Consider the following 16,551-nt stretch of genomic DNA (forward strand, 5'->3'; position numbering starts at 1 on the left):
GGTTTAGTTTTGGTTCTTCAAGTCAAAGTTTTTCTGTTTAGCACTGGCTCTCCTAGAACTCACTCTGTAGACCAGGATGACCTCCTGCCTCTGCCTGCCAAGTGCTGGGGTTAAAGGTGTGCGCCACCACTTCCCAGCTCAGTTTGGGTTTTCTTTATTGATTCTATTTCCACTTTCAGATTTTGACCTATTTTATATGTTTTCTTCTATTGCTTCTTTGTGTTTTCATAGATTTCTTTAAGGAATTTATGCATTTCCTCTTTAAGGAACTCCATCATATTCATAAAGGCTATATTAAGGTCCTTATCTTAAGCCTCAGCTATGTTGAATTTCTCAGGGCCTCCTGTAGTAGCTGATGAGCTGAAGTAGGGACATATTGTCCTGGCTGTTGGTAATTGTGTTTTTACACTGGTGTCTAGGCATTGGGGTTTGGGAGGATTGGAATTCTAGCTGCTGTTACCTGATCTTGTTGTCATTGGGTGGGCATTTTGTTCCTTGGATTCTATTGTCCTCTCTGGTTCTTAGGAGGGCATGGTGACTGTGTGTTACCTGGTAGGCAATTCTGGGACCCTGCCAGGTGTGACCACTGGAGGGCTCTGGGCTAAAGATGTTTCTAGATATTGGGAGCTGGCACTTAGGAATGGGGATGGACAAGAGGTGGGGTGGGGCTCATGGGGCCCACAGGAAGGAGGGAAGCAGGGTGTTCCACTAAGATCTGTGTAGCTCCCCAGAACTGGTGGCAGAGAGTGAGGAGAGGCCACAACAGATGGTCTGCTACAGAGCTGGAAATGACACTGGAGCCTACCTTCTCCACTGGCCTGTGTGCCCTTGGAATTGTAGCTTTGTGTGTATACATGCATATGGAGGGGGCAGTGATTTCAGGCGTGAGACAGACTGGCCCATGCGCTCCTCTAAGAAGGGAGGATTTGCTGCCAGGATCCTCCCTAGTTAAAGAGAGGACTCTCCTGAGATCCACAGGCAGGGCCTCTCTTAAGACAACCCCAGTAATGTACCAGCAGGGGGAAATCTTGAGCTCTCAGCTCCAGCCTTGAACTATGCTACACTGGTTTGACTCTGCCTAACTCTTCTCCCAGATTATGGGTTGTACATTATCTGCACCCTAGTTCCATCCCAGCCGCTATGTCCAGATGCCCCACATGCCACATGAAACTGTCTTCTGAATGGCGAAATGTCTAAGAGAAGACAGGCTTCTATGAGATGGAAGACAATGGTTTTGGTTAATGTTATAATTAACATTGGTGTCAGAAGCAACAGTGGCAAAGAACTATGGCAATACATTTCCAGAGTGTGTCTTTGTTTATCAAGGAAAAAAAAAAAGACACTCAGAATGGAACTCCTGAATGGGAAAAGAAATAGTGAAAGACACAATTTGAATGAAAATAGAAAGTTATTGAATGTTTGAAGAAAGTAATCACCATTTGTCCTGGTTCCAGATGCCTGTAAATTAAGAAGCAATAAAAGCACTAAAATTGTGACAAAATTTATTTGTCTGTAATGCATTTGTTCATAAGAAAAAATAAAAGCATGTAAGTCCCTTGCTGCCAAATATTATATTAATGTCATACTAATATATGATATATAATATATATATATATATGGAAAATTTGGTCTCTCTGTTAAGAAGACCAAATGGTCCTGAGTTATCTGATCTACCATTCAAAGAGTAATACTAAATTATTACAATAATCATCATTGATCACTAATATCACTGCATTAGAAAACTCAATTCCAGAGAAGTTATTTCATTCATAAACTAGAAGCCATAGAATACTGAACAATGTGTACACATGTGTCTTACTGAGTGCATGTGAGTGTGCAGGAGGAAGGGTACTTGTGACCTTGGGAATCAGGATTGAGAACAGCAGTGAGGTCAAGACATGACCAGTCAGTCTCAGAAGGATGTCAGTGTGGGGCCCCAGAGTCTCCAACTGTGAATATCAAGGCTCCAGTTTCCATGACCATGAGGAACTGGTGGACAAGTTTGTAAGGCTGGTCCCCTGGGATGGGGATGGACCAGAGACACTGTTACCAAGAGTCATGAAATCAAGAGAGAATGCACATCCCAAGCAGGGAGGAGAGTTTCTGAGCTCTATGAGCAGGATTCTAAGCCATGGAAATAAGGAAGAGTACCTAGGTTATTGGGTTGACATTGTTGAGACCTTGTCACTGGGAGCTTTCTGGAAATCTCTTCAGTTCAGGTATGGTGATACCCTGCCGGGGTTGGGAAGCACTGAAACTGGAGGCTGGAGGGTCACAAGCTTCAGTCCTGCCTGAGTTATGTACCTAAACCCTACCTTCCACTCCCCCAAAAAAATAAATAAATAAAGATATTTGTAAGTGGCTTTAATAGATGAGTGGTGGGAATGTAATTTTGTAAGATGTTATGTTGTGGTCAGTATCTGATGCCCTCTGTCTGTCTTCTGCATGTCTCTTGTCCCTTCAGTTTAATAGACTGTGTTTCACAGGACAAAACATCCTTAAGATTTATGAACCATTACTTTTATTGAGTTCTACTTTAATTGATATTGTTCATAGAGGTTCAATAAGAATCCATCTTCCCTTTTGTCAAGTTATAATTAGACAAATTAATTGTGTCAAATTGTTCATATTTCTGTAGAGTTATATCCGAGATGAATTTCATTTGATCAAGTGTGACAAACATATCATTGGAGGACAAAGGTTGTACTTCCAAGTTCGTATCAGTGCCTCTAGGATCTGGCCTGTACTTAAGGTTGGATACGCTGGGCAGTGGTGGTGCATGCCTTTAATCTCAGCACTCGGGAGGCAGAGGCAGGCAGATCTCTGTGAGTTCGAGACCAGACAGAGCAAGTTCCAGGACAGCCTCCAAAGCCACAAAGAAACCCTGTCTCAAAAAACCAAAAAAAAAAAAAAACCAAAAAAAAAAAAAAAGGTTGTATACATATGGGGAGCTGATAGAAGTATTGGAAATGATTTGAAGGACAATATGCAAGGTATGGTGACAGACAGATGTCCAGATGTCATTAAGAGTAATAGGGTAAGGGGAATCTTGTCATTCTGTCATTAAATCTGGGCCACACCCTGAAGTGGCTTCTTGTCCTTCGATAGCTGACCCTATTCTTTGTGTCTTTAAATTCAACTCCTCTCCCTTCTGACCCATCTGCAGCCACTGTGCCAGGAAGCCCACAGTAATGGCATTGAGGGGACCAATTCCTCATAAAAAAAAAAAAGGTAGGATCTTACTCAAGTCTTCAGGCACAATAGCAAAACCCTTTACCTGCTGAGCCATCTTGCCAGCCCTGACTTGCAGTTTTACCTCATCAACAGTCTATACTTCAGAAACCATTTTGTGGTTCATTCATATTCTCTGTAACCCTTTGGAGAAGCTAGTTCAAAACCTGCCACTGTGGTACACACGGCTACTGTAAAGACAATGAAGTGTGACTCACTCTTAGGGAGGTTCACACTCATGTGCTCCAGAGGGCTTTATTCTTCCCTGAATAAACTCCAACTCTGCTTCATACTGGCTTGTCTTGAAATTCTTTTCTTGACTGAGCAAAGAATTCTGAGTGTGTACTGAAAAGAACTCCTCAGACTACTGAGGGAAACATTGTGGAACTGTGTCCCTATCCCCATCACGCTTACTTGTTGTTCTATCTACTGCACAAGGGCTGCACTTGAGCCTGCCACTACCTCGATGCTGAGGCTGAGGCCCAGGGGAGCCTTCTTGTCCTGTCACAGCCACCACTTCTGCTGCCTCAGCTGCCTCCATGTTAGGAGCCAAATGATGTCAAATTTTAACTAAGTCTCTATCCTTCTACTTTACCAATAAAGACTTGGGAGCCAGATGCTGGGATGAAAACCAGCAGAGAAAACATCCAGCTGACCTTTCCCCTCCACCGTTGCTTTCTCTCAAGCTTTCTGAAACAAAACCTCTGTCCAGCACTTTTTAAAAGTTTTTACTTGGGACACCATGGGGGGGAAAAAACAGGTACACATTGAGAGAAGAGACATGGTCACAGAAAAATTAACATAATTAGACTCATCAGTGCCTGTCAGCTAATGCTGAAGCTGAGTTCTGGGAGTTTGACATGCTACAAGGGCATAAAGGAATGGATTAGTACTCCTCACCTTCTTAACCCTCCCCTTCAGAATCCACACAACCTCATCCTCATCCTTCTCTACGACAGCCATGTCCTCATGGGCTTCAGAAAAATCCCCTTCCTCCACGCCCTCACCCACAAACTACTACACAAAGGCATGTTTGGCATATATCAGGTCAAACTGTGGTCTAGGCAAGCCCAGGCCCCAGCAATGGCTGTGCTGTTGTTCAGCATGCACACAGCTCTCTGCACCTTGGCCAGGTCTCCACCAGGTACCATAGTGGGAGTCTGGTAGTTAATGCCAACCTTGAAGCCAGTGTGGCACCAGTCCACAAACTGGATGCTGTGCCTAGTCTTGATAGCAATGGCAGCATTGACATCTTTGGGAACCACATCACCATGGCACAGCAGGCAGCAAGCCATGTATTTACCAAGGCAAGGGTCACATTTTACCAGCTAGTTGGCTGGCTCAAAGCAGGGATTGGTGATCTCTGCTATAGAAACTGCTTATGGTAGGCTTTCTCAGCAGAGATGACAGGGACACATGTGGCCAGAGGGAAGTGGATATGGAAGTAGAGCACCAGGTTTTCCTGGAATTCTGTCAGAGTAACATTCAGGGCCCCATAACATCTGAGGGAAGCAGTGATGGGAGACACAATCTGGCTAATAAGGTGGTTAAGATTAGTATAGGATGGGCACTCAGGATCAAGGTTTCTATGACAGATATCATAGATGGCCTCACTGTCTACCATAAAGGCACAATCAGAGTGCTCCAATGCTTAATGACAATGGTGTAAACCTGAAGGGCCCATTAAGTGGTAAACTCTAACTTGGATTTCTTTCCATAACCAACAGAGAGCCACTCCATCAGCAGGGAGGTGAACCCAGAGCCAGTTCCCCCACCAAAGCTGTGGAAAACCAAGAAGCCCTGAAGACCTGTGCACTGGTGAACCAGCTTGCAAATTCAGTCCAAGCCAAGTTCAATGATCTCCTTGCCAATGGTGTAGTGGCCATGGGCATAGTTATTGGCCGCATCTTCCTTGCCTGTGATGAGCTGCTCAGGATGGAAGACCTAGCAGTGGGTACCAGTATGAGCTTCATCAATAACTGTGGGCTCCAGGCTTATAAACACTGCCCTTGACACATGCTTGCCAGCACCTGTCTCATTGAAGGTGTTGAAGGACCATCTCCTCCCACGATGGTCTTGTCACTTGGCATCTGGCCATCAGATTTAATGCCATGTTCCAGGCAGTAGAGCTCCCAGCAGGTGCTGACAATCTGGACACCAGCCTGGCCAATGTGGATGGAGATGCACTCACACTATGGGTTAGGAGGAAAGGGTAACAAAAGCAATTACATAGCTCTAGTTACCATTCCCAACAAGCTAAGAGTCCAGATAAGTAACACAAAGAAAGGCTAAAAAAATTTTTTTTGAGTCAGAATTTCCCTGTGTAGCTTTGGAGGCTATCCTGGAACTAGCTCTGATAAACCAGGCTGGCCTCAAACTCACAGAGATCCGCCTGCCTCTGCCTCCCAGGTGCTGGGATTAAAGGCGTGCGCCACCACCGCCCAGCCTAATTTTTTATTTAACTATTATTGGTGTGTGACATGGGTATAGGGCACATGTGAAACAATGTACTTGCGGCCTTCTGAAACAACTTTATGGGGTCAGTTCTTTCCTTCTACCTTTATGTGGGTTCTGTGGATTGAACTCAAGCCATCAGGGCTATGGAATATTATTTTAACAAGGCAAAGATGTGCTATATTTGTTTATCCTGCATTTGTTTAATGATGGAAGGATGTGTTTAATTGTGTAAAGATGTGTTGTGTTTGTTTCACCTTGCCTGCCTAAGGCATCTGATTGGTCTTATAAAAAGCTAAACAGAGAAAGGATAGGTGGAACTGGCTGGCAGAGAGAATAAATATAAGGAGAAATCTAGGATCCAGAGAAGAATGAGAGAAGACAGAACAAGGGAGATGGGAGACACCCAGGGCCAGGAGCCAGGAGCCACCAGATGGACAGACATAGAGAAGCAGTGAAAGTAAGATATAGAGAAGTAAGAAAGGTAATAAGCCCTGAGGCAAAGGGTAGATAATGAGAAACAAATTAGTCGGCCCTTTAATCCCAGCTCTCAGGAGGCAGAGGCCAGCCTGGTCTTCAAAGATCTTCAAAGAGAGTTCCAGGACAGCCTCCAAAGCCACAAAGAAACCCTGTCTTGAAAAACCAAAAGAGAGAGAGAAGAGAGAGAGAGAGAGAGAGAGAGAGAGAGAGAGAGAGAGAGAGATTAAGTTAAAAGAGCTAGCCAGAAATGAGTCTAAGCTAGGATGAGAATTCAAAACTACTAAGAAGTCTCTATGTCATGATTTGGGAGCTTGTTGCTGGCCCAAAAGAAAACAGCCTGGTGCATATCAGGTTTGTGCAGGTTTGCCTACCGAGCCAGCCCCTGAGTCCATCTTCAAAATCTACTCATCAACAGAGACTAAAAAGCCACAAAAGAGAACCAGATTCCCTATAACAGCAGAAGTGAAGACATTCTAAGGAGAGACACTCGTGTTCTTCCCTTGGTGATCAGACTGTTGAAACAATAGTCCTTAAGAAACTGGAACCACCCAAGGATCTCACACTGGGAGAAGGGAAGGCCTGAGCCTGGTGCCAGCCACAGGAGAGCCATCTCAAAGGAAGAGATTTCATGCAGGTCTGGCTTGTCAGACCATCTTGCAGGACAAACTGAAGACAGTGATGGGTCAATGATGGGTGGGACCACCCCTTGACTGGAGCTGCCAGGTTACGCACACATCTCACCCTCTGTTTGAACACAACTCTCATATCTGTTCCCTGAAGATACACATGGGGAGTCACAGGATCTCTTTATTTGTTCATCTTCACACAGTAGCCACGTTGAACACATCAAGTCTCTGCCCTTCACTATTGCTATTCTCTTTGATTGATGGCTGGCTGAGCCCAGATTGGTAAAGGCTACAAGGTCTGGGACAGTTACAATAATAACTTAAAAGTCCCTTGCCTAAGTTACTTTTCTGTTGCTGATGAAAAGTACTCTGACAAAAGCAAGTGATGGAAGAAGGGACTCTACCTATCCCACAGCTCAAGACAAAGCCTGTCTTGTTGGGGAAGTCAAGGCAGCAGGAACTGGATCCAAGCCCAAGGAATGGTTCCACCCTCTTTTACTGTGGTTCTTCCCACATCAATTAGCATAATCAATATAATCCCACACAGACACACCCAGAGGCTGTGCCTTGCTGGAGTGTCTGGAGGCTTGTCTTCTAGGTGACTCCAGATTCTGTCAAGTTGGCCGTTGGCACTAGCCATCACCTTCATCCAGTACTTTTTTTTTTAAGATTTATTTGTTATGTATACAGTGTTCTGCCTGCAAGTATCCCTGCAGGCCAGAAGAGGTCACAAGACTACATTACAGACAGTTATGAGCCACCATGTGGTTGCTGGCTATTAAACTCAGGACCTCTGGAAGAATGGGCAGTGCTTTTAACCCCTGAGCCATCTCTCCAGCCTGATCCAGTACTTCTAACCTACCAAACAGCACAGCTTTGCTAGGCAGGACACTACATACTACTGGTTGCTTATTGCTGTTATCACACAGCTGACAAATGACATAGGTATGCAACTCTCTCTGCCATGCCCAGTGTCACTAGTGTCAGACTGTAGTTGGTTTTGGTTTTGGTTTTTTTGTTTTTGTTTTTGTTTTTTTATCTTTGGCTCTTTGGGGGCCCACCACCCAACTCCCAAATAAATAACACAAATTCATTCCTTTTTTTTTTTTTTTTTTTTTGATTTTTCAAGACAAGGTTTCTCTGTGTAGCTTTGTAGACTAGGCTGGCCCCAAAGTCACAGACATCTTCCTGCCTCTGCCTCCCCAGTGCTAGACAGGCAAAGTAACACAGCTTCACAGAGGTGAACAAATGCAACATAAAAAAAAATGCAACACATCTTTGCATCATTAAATAAAAGTTCCACAGCCCAAACAAATGTAACACATTTTAAACTAATATTCCACAACACCTGACTGTATGCCACTGCTCTGAGAAAAGGCCAGAGTTCAATGGTTAGAGAGTGCTTAGCATTTTCAGACCTTAGTAGAGAACTTTTCATTCAAACTCTTGTAAATCAGTGACTGTCTATACTGTTGATGCTTAGAGGACACAGAACACAGGAGTTTTCTATACCAAAAGACCTGTAGCACCACAAATAGACACCATAGGGAGCAAGAGATTCACATGCTCATAGAAGAGAAGCCTGTAAAACTCTCTGGTGGAAAAACCATACCATAAACCCAGGGGTAACTCAGCCCCCCAAAAGGTTGAAGAGACACCTAGCATTTCCAGCTAAGCTTGTCAGTAATGGCCTTTCTTTGCTCTTCAGGGTTGTGAGAGATCGCTGGCTTCCCAAAGGAAGAGGCAAAGCAAGAAACAAGACACAGGAAGTAACAGGAAGACATACATATCTGAACTAAAGGAACCAGTTAGCTCCTGTACCCTAACCACACAGGCCTATGAAGTACTTGACAGTTCAAAATGTTTACTTTAAAGAAATATAATGTGCAAGAGAAAACAGATGAATAACTAAATAAAATGATGGGGGAAAAGTGCGATTATTAACCCAGAGACAAAGAGTACTAAAAAAGAAGGAAACAAGAATTCTTAAGCCACTGAATACAACAGCTAAAGTGAAGTCTTCCCATCACAATGAGATTTTCTGAAGAATACCCAATCAACAGAAGAAAAAAGTTGCCCATAAAGCCATTTAGAATTATTTAGTAGCAACAATAACAAAAATGAATGAAACAAAGAAAACCCAGGGAAACTTCAGAATAACATCTAAGAGGCCGACTGTGTATTGTGGATCCAACGCTAGAGGGATCCAGCCCACCCAGAGACTGCCAAGGCCCCGGTACCAGCCCTGCCTCCATCCACAGGAAGAGGAGAGACATCAGAGTATTGGACCTGTTTGCGCCCACCAGAAGGTTTCTTGGTCCCATACCCACCAGGAGAGGAAAAGACTCCTTCTACATCCACTGGAAGAAGGGATGGGAAGAAGACAATATAAAACACATCAACAACAGAAAAACCAATATGACACCACCAGAGTCTAGGGACTCTACACCAGCAAGACCTGAACATCCCAATGCAGATGAAGTAGAAGAGAATGACCTTAAAAAAAACTTCAGGCAGATGATAGAGACCCTAAGAGAGGAAATGAGAAAATCCTTCAGAGAAATGCAAGAAAGGACAAACCAAAAGATGCAAGAAATCAAGGAAAGCCAACAAAATACAATTAAGCAGCTGTAGAAAACAGTTCAGGACCTGAAAACTGAAATAGAGACAATAAAGAAAACACAAACTGAGGGAATGCTGGAAGTGGAAAACCTGGGTAAACAATCAGGAACCACAGACGCAAGCATAACCAACAGAATACAAGAGAAGGAAGAGAGAATCTCAGGTGTTGAAGATACACTAGGAGAAGTAGTCTCATCAACCAGAGAAAATCTTAGGTCCAGCAAATCCCTAACACAAAATATTCATGAAATATGGGACACCATGAAAAGACCAAACCTAAGGATAATAGGTATAGAAGAAGGTGAAGAAACCCAACTCAAAGGTGCAGAAAACATATTCAACAAAATCATAGAAGAAAACTTTCCCAACCTAAAGAAAGACATGCCAATGAAAGTACAAGAAGCCTACAGAACACCAAATAGAGTGGACCACAAAAAGTCCCCACGCCACATAATAATCAAAAAACCAAACATACAGAATAAAGACAGAATATTAAGAGCAGCAAAGGAAAAAAATCAAGTAACATATAAAGGCAAACCTATCAGAATCATACCTGACTTCTCCATGGAAACTCTGAAAGCCAGAAGGTCCTGGATAGATATTCTACCAACAATAAAAGACCACGGATGCCAGCCCAGATGACTATACCCAGCAAAGCTTTCAATCACTATAGAGGGAGAAAACAAGATATTCCATGACAAAACCAGATTTAAATAATACATATCCACCAATCCAGCCCTACAGAAAGTTCTGGAAGGAAAACTCCAACCCAAGGAAGATAACTACAACCAGAAAAACATAGGCAATAGGTAGTCCCACTTTATCAACAGCCAAAAGAAAAAAAGGTGGAAATCCACACACAATTCCACCACCACCACCAAATCCAAGACAAACAATAATGAACAATCAATGGTCATTAATATCTGTCAATATTAATGGTCTTAACTCGCCTATAAAAAGACACAGGCTAGCAGAATGGATACCAAGACATAATCCATCCTGCTGCATATGAGAAACACACCTCAATTTCAAAGAAAGAGTTAAGGGTTGGGAAAAGATTTTCCAACCAGATGGACCCAAGAAACAAACGGGGGTAGCAATCCTAATATCTAACAAATTGGACTTTAAACTAAAATCAATCAAAAGAGATGAAGGAGGTCACTTCCTTCTCAGCACAGGAGAAATCCATCAGGATGAAGTCTCACTTCTGAACATTTATGCCCCAAATACAAAGGCATCCATGTTTGTAAAAGAAATATTACTAAAACTCAAATCACACATAAAACCACACATACTTATAGTGGGAGACTTCAACACCCTACTCTCACCATTGGACAGGACCACCAGACAGAAACTTAACAAAGAAACAAAGGAACTAATAGAAGTTATTGCCCAATTGGGCTTAACAGACATGTATAGAACATTCCATCCAAATAGAAAACAATATACCTTCTTCTCTGCGCCACATGGAACCTTCTCTAAAATTGACCACATACTTGGCAACATAGCAAAACTGAACAGGTACAAAAAAAAATTAAAATAACCCCCTGTGTCTTACCAGACCACCATGCTTTAAAGTTAGAATTCAACAACAAAAGGAATTGCAGAAAACCTACAAACTCATGGAAATTAAGTAGCACCCAATTGCACAATTCCTGGGTAAAGGAAGAAATAAAAAAAAAAGAAATTAAAGATTTCCTAGAATTTCTAGAATGCGGAGACAACATACCCAAACTTATGGGACACTTTGAAAGAAGTACTTATCCCTAGCATAGGTGTGGACTTTGGGAACCCATTCCACATAGAGGGATACTCCCTGAGCCAACACACATGGGGTGGGCCTAGACCCTATCCCAAAGGATATAATAGACTCTGATGACCCCCCTATGGAAGGCCTCACCCTCTCTGGGGAACAGAAAGGATATGTGATAAGTAGGGTTTTAGTTGGGGAGGTGGTAGGGGAGGAGGAGAGGGAGTGGGAACTGGGAGTGGCATGTAAAACAATCTTGTTTCTAATTCAAATAAAAAAAATGGAAAAGAAAGAAAGAAAGAAAGAAAGAAAGAAAGAAAGAAAGCAGTGCTAAGAGGAAAGTTCATAGCGCTAAGTGCCCACATGAAGAAACAGGAGAATAATCAGACAGAGAATTAACAGCACAACTGAAAGCTTTAGAAAACAAAGAAGCCAATACACCCTGGAGGAGCAGATGCCAGGAGATAATCAAATTGAGGGCTAAAATCAATAAAGTGGAAACTAGGAGAACAGTACAAAGGATCAATGAAATAAAGAGTTGGTTCTTTGAGAAGATCAAAAAGATAGACAAACTTTTATCCAAAGTGACCAAACAGTAGAGAGTGAACATGCAAATTAATAAAATCAGGAATGAAAAGGGGGACGTAACAACAGACACAGAGGAAATCCAGAGAATCATCAGGTCATACTTCGAAAACCTGTATTCCCCAAAGTTCAAAAATCTAAAGGAAATGGGCATTTTTCTGGACAAATTTCACTTATGAAAATTAAATCAAGAACAGATAAGCAACTTAAATAGACCTATAATCCCTAATGAAATAGAAGCAGTCATCATAAGTCTCCCAACCAAAAAAAAGCCTAGGACCGGATGGCTTCAGTGCAGAATTCTACCAGAAATTCAAGGAACAGCTGACACCAATTTTCCTCAAAGTATTCCACAGAATAGAAGCAGAAGAGTCATTGCCAAACTCTTTTTACAATGCTTCAATAACCTTGATACCCAAGCCACACAAAGACATAACTAAGAAAGAGAACTACAGACCAATATCTCTCATGAACATTGATGCAAAAATTCTCAATAAAATACTGGCAAATCAAATCCAAGAACATATCAGAGAAATCATCCACCATGATCAAGTAGGCTTCATCCCAGGGATGTAAGGATGGTTCAACATATGAAAACCCATCAATGTAATCCACCATATAAACAGACTGAGGGAAAAAAAAACACATGATCATCTCACTAGATACCGAAAAAGCCTTTGACAAACTCCAACACCCCTTCATGATAAAGGTCTTGGAGAGATCAGGGATAACAGGAACATACCTTACATAATAAAAGCAATATACAGCAAGCCGACAGCCAATATCAAATTAAATGGAGAGAAACTCAATGCAATTCCTCTAAAATCGGGGACAAGTCAAGGCTGTCCACTCTCTCCATACCTCTTCAATATTGTCCTTGAAGTTCAAGCTAGAGCAATAAGACAACAAAAGGAGATCAAGGGGATACAAATCAGAAAAGAAGAATCCAAACTTTCACTATTTGCAGATGATATGATAGTCTACATAAGTGACCCGAAAAACTCTACCAGGGAACGCCTACAGCTGATAAACACTTTCAGCAAAGTGGCAGGATAAAAGATTAACTCAAAAAAATCAGTAGACCTACTAAATACAGATGATAAATGCACTGAGAAAGAAATCAGAGAAACATCACCCTTTACAATTGCCACAAACAACATAAAATACCTTGGGGTAACACTAACCAAACAAGTGAAAGACCTGTATTGCAAGAACTTTGAGTCTTTAAAGAAAGAAATTAAATTTAAAGAAAGAAACTAAAGAAGATACCAGAAAATGGAAGGATCTCCCATGTTCTTGGATAGGTAGGATCAACATAGTAAAAATGGCAATCTTCCAAAAGCAATCTACAGATTCAATGCAATCCCCATCAAAATCCCAGCACAATTCTTCACAGACCTTGAAAGAACAATTCTCGACTTTATATGGAAAAACAAAAGACCCAGGATAGCCAAAACAACCTTGCACAATAAAGGAACTCCCCGAAGCATCATCACCCAGACTTCATGCTCTATTACAGAGCTATAGTCCTGAAAACAGCTTAGTATTGGCACAAAAATAGACAGGTAGACCAATGGAATCAAATTGAAATCCCTGATATTAACCCACACACCTACAAACACCTACTTGATTTTTGACAAAGAAGCTAAAATTATACAATGAAAAAGAAAAGAAAGCATTTTCAACAAATGGTGCTGGCATAACTGGATGCTGGTGTGTGGAAGACTGCAGATAGATCCATATCTATCTCAATACACAAAATTTAAGTCCAAATGGATCAAAGACCTCAACATAAATCCAGCCACACTGAACCTCTTGGCAGAGAAGGTAGGAGGTACCCTCAAACAAATTGGTACAGGAGATTGCTTCCTGAACATAACACCAGTAGCACAAACACTGAGATCTTCAACTAATAAATGGGACCTCCTGAAACTGAGAAGTTTTGTAAGTCAAAGAACACAGTCAACAAGACAAAACAGCAACCCATAGAATGGGAAAAGATATTCACCAACCACACATCTGACAGAGGGCTGATTTCCAAATTATACAAAGAACTCAAAAAGCTAGTCACCAAAACACCAACTAATCCAATTAAAAAGTGGGGTACAGAACTAAATAGCAAATTCTCAATAGAATCTAAAATGGCTAAAAGACCCATAAGAAAGTGCTCAATATCCTTAGCCATCAGGGAAACGCAAATCAAAACAACTCTGAGATACCATCTTACTCCTGTTAGAATGGCTAAAATCAAAAACACCAATGACAGATTATGCTGGAGAGGATGTGGAGACAGGAGATCACTCCTCCACTGCTGGTGGGAGTGCCAACTTGTACAGTCACTTTGGAAATCAGTATGGCTGTATTCAGGAAAGTGGGAATCAGTCTACCACAAGATCCAGCAATTCCACTCTTAGGCATATACCCAAAAGGTGCACATTCATACAACAAGGACAACTTTTCAACCATGCTCATAGCAGCATTATTTGTAATAGCCAGAACCTGGAAGCAACCTAGATGCCCTCAACTGAAGAATGGATAGAGAAAATGTGGTACATTTACACAATGGAGTACTACTCAGCAGAAAAAACCATTGGAATCCTGACATTCGCAGGCAAATGGATGGAACTAGAAGAAACAATCCCGAGTGAGGTAATCCAGTCACAAAAAGACAAACATGCTATGCACTCACTCAGATATGGATTTTAAACCTAGAGCAAAGAAGTAGCAGCCTACAATCCATACTGCCAAAGAAGTTAGGAAACAAGGAGGACCCTAAGAGAGACATACATGGTCCCCTGGAGAAAGGGAATGGGTCAAGATCTGCTGAGCAAATTGGGAGCATGGGAGGAGGGGAGAGGGAGCTAGGAGAAAGAGAAGGGGAGAAGAGGAGGGGGAGGAGGACATGAGGGAGCAGGAAAATCTAGTCAGGGAAGAAAAGAGGAGAGCAAGAAAAGAGATACCATAATAGAGGGAGCCATTTTAGATTTAAAAAGAATTCTGGCACTAGGGAAATGTCCAGAGCTCTATAAGGTTGACCCCAACTAACAATCTAAGCAATAGTCGAGAGGCTATCTTAAATGCCCTTCTCCGATAATGAGATTGACAGCTACCTTATATGCCATCCTAGAGCCTTCATCCAGTAGCTGATGGAAGCAGAAGCAGACACCCACAGCTAAACACTGAGCTGAACTCTGGAATCCAGTTGCAGAGGGGGAGGCGTGATGAACAAAGGGGTCAAGACTAGGCTGGAGAAACCCACAGAAACAGCTGACCTGAACAAGGGGTTGCTCATGGACCCAGACTGAAGGCTGGGAAACCAGCATAGGACTGTTCCAGATCCCCTAAACAAGGAGATCAGTTTGGGGAGGTCTGGGCAATCTATGGGACCACTGGTAGTGGATCAGTATTTACCCCTAGTACACAAATGGGCTTTGGGAGCCCATTCCACATAGAAGGATACTCTCTCAGCCTAGACACACCAGGGAGGGTCTAGGCCCTGCTCCAAATGATATGACAGACTCTGAAGAGCAGAAAGGGGTTGGGATAGGGGGTCGGTAGGGGACAGGGGAGGAGGGGAGGGAGAGGGAACTGTGATTGACATGTAAAAGAAGTTTGTTTCTAATTTAAATAAAAAAATCTGAGAGACAAATATGTACAATGTGGAAGTCTCATACGGAAAGAGAGAAGGGACAGAAAGAGACAGCTCTGTGGTAAAGAGTACCAGATGTTCTTCTGGAGGACTCAGGACCGGGCATCCACATGGAAGCTCACAACCACCAGACTTCAGTTCCAAGGGATCCGAAACCCTCTTCTGGCCTCCTTGGATACCAGACACACAGGATGCAAAGACATACATGCAAGCAAAACTACCCATACACATACAATAATCAGAAAGAAAAACAGAAAACCCCACCATAAGCCTAATTTTTTTTATCTTCCAGTCAGAATCAAATGTTATTTTTAACAGCAGTCTGAGTAGCTCCTTCAAGAACTATGAAAACAGCTAAGCAGAAAAGGCATTTCCAGTTCAGTTCCAACTTTTATCTTTGTCCTATAGCCAAAGTGGTTTGGTATCTTCAGTAGTAGGGTCTTGCTGTCTAGTTTTTCATGGCCAATTAAGAGAGATGCCAATACTCTGTGTTGTTTTGGAGGTCACTGGGATCTCTCTAGCTAACAACTCATAAGGAGGTATCCTGCACTGTTGCAGAATATTCCTTTACACTGTGTAATGTGTCACTGTGATTGGTTCAATAAAGAGCTGAACGGCCAACAGCCAGGCTGGAAGAGATTAGGCGGGACTTCTGGAGACAGAAATCTCAGGGAAGAAGAAAGGCAGAGGAAGCTGGATGCAGAGGAAGCAGGACACGCAGGAGGAGAGGTAAAAGCCATGAACTACATGACAGCACATAGATTAATGGGTTAATTCAAGCAGAAAGAAGCCTAAGCTAAGGCCAAGCTTTCATAATTAATAGTAAGTCTCTGTGTCATGATTTGGGCGCTTCAGAAAGCCTGCTACACTGCACCTGACACTGGAGTTTTTATTCAAAAGCCAATGCCTCCTGGGAGCTGCATTATCCACCACTGAAGGATACTGCCATTTCTAACTCTTCTGTTCTTGTTATTTTCATTTTTATTATGTTTTAGTCTATAAAGTAATAAGTTTCTCCTTAGGTTCTTTCATGTACCTTAACATTTCCTCCACCCTCCCACTCCAGACTCAAACTTTCCAATCCTGGTATTTCCTTTGGCCTTACTTTTATTTGTGTTTTCCAGCCCCCAACCTCCTCACCTATGGCCTCCCCC

At 42.4% G+C, this 16,551-nt stretch overlaps 1 pseudogene; it reads right to left on the reverse strand.

Annotated features, from left to right (window-relative positions):
- Positions 1–4,135: 4,135 nt before the first annotated feature.
- LOC100756553 lies at positions 4,136–5,336 on the reverse strand (annotated as a pseudogene).
- Between the last annotated feature and the right edge of the window lie 11,215 nt (positions 5,337–16,551).

Source organism: Cricetulus griseus, chromosome 2, assembly GCF_003668045.3.
Source record: "Cricetulus griseus strain 17A/GY chromosome 2, alternate assembly CriGri-PICRH-1.0, whole genome shotgun sequence".
NCBI lineage: Eukaryota > Metazoa > Chordata > Mammalia > Rodentia > Cricetidae > Cricetulus > Cricetulus griseus.